This window comes from Sphaeramia orbicularis, chromosome 20 (assembly GCF_902148855.1).
Source record: "Sphaeramia orbicularis chromosome 20, fSphaOr1.1, whole genome shotgun sequence".
NCBI lineage: Eukaryota > Metazoa > Chordata > Actinopteri > Kurtiformes > Apogonidae > Sphaeramia > Sphaeramia orbicularis.
The window spans coordinates 6,289,409-6,291,767 of NC_043976.1; positions in this window are offsets into that span (position 1 = coordinate 6,289,409).

Sequence of the window (2,359 nt, forward strand, 5' to 3'; positions counted from 1 at the left end):
AACTCATTCACAGCCCTTCTCACAGGGCAGATCGCTGCATGATGTTGGAGCTTTAACTCTAGTTTTATCCTGTAATAAAGGTGGCTGTTCCTCCATGGCCTGCTGGCACACAATACTCCTCTGTTCAGCAGATGCCACATGGGCAGTCACCGCCCTCTGTGCCAACCCCCCCACTCCCCGTCTTTGCTATCTATCACAGCCTTTTCTCTCTCTATCTGTTTTTCCCTGACCATGACATAGGCTGCTGATGGTCAGTCAGATTAGCAGTCAGCCGCTGAAGGGACGACTTCAGAAAGGGAGGAAGAATGAGAAGCTTTGTGTCTGTCTACTACCCATGACCCAGAAGTAGGAGAGGAAACAGGGGTGGGGGTGAGGTGGTGTGTGTGTGTGTGTGTGTGTGTGTGTGTGTGGGTGTGGGGGGGGGGGTGATACAGCATTACAAAGTCATTAAAATACTTTGTGAATGTCAGTTTGGAAGAGAACTAAGACAAAGGCAGCACCTCAGTAGTTTTGTCTGCCTGTTGGATTGTTGTTGGGCTTGGTGATGGAAGAATAATGACATCCATAACAATCTTTTATTTTGTCTACAGTGCCTTCTAAAACACAAAACCTTAAATATTTTGTTCTTGTTCATTAAGTTGTGACTATAATGACTAAAATAATAAAACCACAAATGAGTCATCGTTTTCATGTTATCATCCTGTTTAATAACTACTGGTTTTGTTTGCAGTTATTTTTTTTACATTTTGATTTAAAAAACAAAACAAAAACTGAGTAAACTCAAAATAAGCACAAAAAGTAGTAAATCATGAAATAAGAGACTGTGTGACTCATCCTCTTGCATCTTTTGGGTTGTGCCTTTATCATCATTCTTGCATAATTATCAGCATCATCACTGTCGTTCGTCATTTAAACTTGAGAAATCATTGAGGGGTAAGCCTCATTTGCAATGATGTTGAATCATAATAAACAAGCCCTGATGCATCACAACGACAGGTAATAATACAAAGTGAAAAAAGTGTAAAACAAAGTTAAAATACATAAAATAAATAAACATTAAGTAAAATTCAAAGCTATTATGTAAAATCAATTACAAGTAGAGGAAGGGAGGCTTAAGATCTGATTTTTAAAATGGCTAAATGGTACAAGTGTATTCATGTTCCGATGGTTATGGCTTGCTGTGCTGTTTTCACCTTGTTATGTCATTTTTATCTATTAATATATTTTACGCTGTTTTTGTGATTTACAAAAAATTTTGATAAAGTAATAAACCTGTTTTTTCATTTTGCATTCGAGACCAATGCTTTGGTTGTATGGTCCAACCCCTTAGGGTTGATTATAGTTTAACTCACTTTATCTCTGTAGGGAAATTCAGTCTCTTCATTTTACCCATAATACACACACAGTACCTAGCATTAGCATTAACACACATGTTAGGAGCAGTGAGCTGCCACTGAAGGTGCTTGGGGACCAACCCCAGATCTTCATCATCACTGTGGTTGGAGCACCGATAGGAGAATATGGAAATATAGCCTATGTGGTTTTCATACGGGAAAGTAAATTCAACAACCTGTAATTGGAAGTCACACTGAACAAACAAGTCAACCACTTCTTTCATTCTGCAAACTGCAGCTGTAGGTTATATAACAAACAGTAACAAAAAAGATGAGACTAGCATGTTAAGCTATACACATGAACAAGTGTTGACTCGGTGAACATATAAAACAACCTCTATCTCCACCCTGTAGAGAGCATCTATTCAAAGTCCATTGAAAAGCCCTCTCACTCTACTGCATGACTGTGCTGTCGGCAACACTGCAGACAAAGTAAACTTAACTGCACACACCGAGCTGGATGAACATCATATGCCTCCTGTTATCAAGGCCCGTCAATCAAAGTATGATATTTATAGTTTGCTTTGGCAAACTATAAATATCACACTTTAACTTCACCAGAGCAAAAAAACTACGCTCAAAGGCATTCCTGTACTTAGCAATTAGTGGTGAACTTGAAGCTAACTGTGCTCGGTAGACTGTCCTTTCATATAAGGGTAGCTTATGATAGATAGAGGAGAAAGCTGTTTAAATTTAAGAAGGGCAAATGCCAAATTACATCTCTGGAAACCTTACACTCAAATTATGCAAGCCACTCATGATGGCTTTGTACCATCTAAAGGCAGCTTGAGGATGTTTTACCAACAACAAGGCAAAATGTGATTAGAATTAGCCAGTAACTGGCAAAATATGTATGTAGCAGGGGGACAAAAACCTAAATAAAATGCAGAGGGCCTCAGAGCAGAGACACTGAAAATAAAGTGGTTCATACTTTACTACTTTTGGCAGTGTAGCCTAGCGTTATG